Below are 1,558 nucleotides of genomic sequence, written 5' to 3' on the forward strand. Positions count from 1 at the left end.
ACAGGGCACTGTCTGTGAGGGAGTTTTTAGCCAGTAAACAAATAACTGTATTGGAACACCCTCTCTACTCACCTGATCTGGCCCCCAATGACTTCTTTCTTTACCTGAACATAAAGGAAATATTGAAAGGAAGACATTTTGATGATATTCAGGGCATCAAGGGTAATACGACGACAGCTCTGATGGCCATTCCAGAAAAAGAGTTCCAAAATTGCTTTGAAGGGTGAACTAGGTGCTGGCATCAGTGCATAGGTTCCCAAGGGGAGTACTTTGAAGGTGACTGTAGTGATATTCAGCACTGGGATATGTAGCACTTTTTCTAGGATGAGTTCATGAACTTAATTGTCCAACCTAGTATAAAAAGGTGCTCAACTTCACTAGCTATTAGGAAAATGCAAATCCAAACCACAATGAGATACCACTTCATACCTGTTAGAATAGCTATTATCAACAGGCAAAATAATAAGTGTTGGAGAGGTTGTTGTGGCAAAAAGGGAACCCTTATGCACTGCTGGTGGGAATGTAAATTGGTGTAGCCACTATGGAAAATAGTGTGGAGGTTCCTCAAAAAATTAAGAATAGAGTTACCATATGACCCAGAAATCCTTCTTCTGGGTATCTACCCCCCAAAATCTGAAAACATTCATCTGTAAGGATACATGTACCCTTGTATTCATTACAGCATTATTCATGGTGGCCAAGACATGGAAACAACCAAAGTGTCCTTTGATGGATGACTAGATAAAGAAGATGTGGTACTTCTATCCAATTTATTGTATTAGGTCTTATATTTTGGTCTTTGATCCATTTTGAGTTAATATATGCAATGGAATATTACTTGGCCACAAGAAAAGATGGAATACAAACATTTGTGACAACATAGATGGATCTTGAGATTGTCATGTTAAGTGAAATAAGTCAACAGAAAAAGTCAAGAATCATGTGACTTCACTCATATGTAGTATATAAAACTGAAAGCAACAAACAAACAAGACAAAGAAACAAACAAAAACTCAGACACAGACAACACTTTAGTGGTTACCAGATGGTAAGGGGCAGTGAGTATAAGAGGGTAAAGTGGTCAAATATATGGTTATGGAAGAATTGACTTTGGATGGTGAACACACAATGCAATATACAGATGATTTATTATAGAATTGTACACTTGAAACCTATATAATTTTACTAACCAGTTTTGCCTTACTAAATTTCATAAAAGTTAAAAAATAATAAAAAATAAAATAATGAAAGCAATTTGAGTAGTAAAGGCTATTTGAAACTCAGCCTTACTGCACAGATGAAATTAACGGTATGACCACGCACAAGGCTGACTAGCATCTGGGCCCCAGCTAACTTCACGAGATATAAACATGAATGATCAGGAAATAAATCTTTGTGGTTTAATCCACTAAGACTTCTAGGCTTCTTTTTAAAACTACAGCCTAACTTAGCCTATTCTAATTAATAGTGCATATCAGTGAAAAATCTCATTTTACTTTTCATGTGGGAAAATAAAAATAATTGGCTTATCCTTAGCCATCATCTTGAAAACCTATTT

The sequence above is a fragment of the Hipposideros armiger genome, unplaced genomic scaffold, assembly GCF_001890085.2.
Source record: "Hipposideros armiger isolate ML-2016 unplaced genomic scaffold, ASM189008v1 scaffold_1590, whole genome shotgun sequence".
In the NCBI taxonomy this organism is placed as follows: Eukaryota; Metazoa; Chordata; class Mammalia; order Chiroptera; family Hipposideridae; genus Hipposideros; species Hipposideros armiger.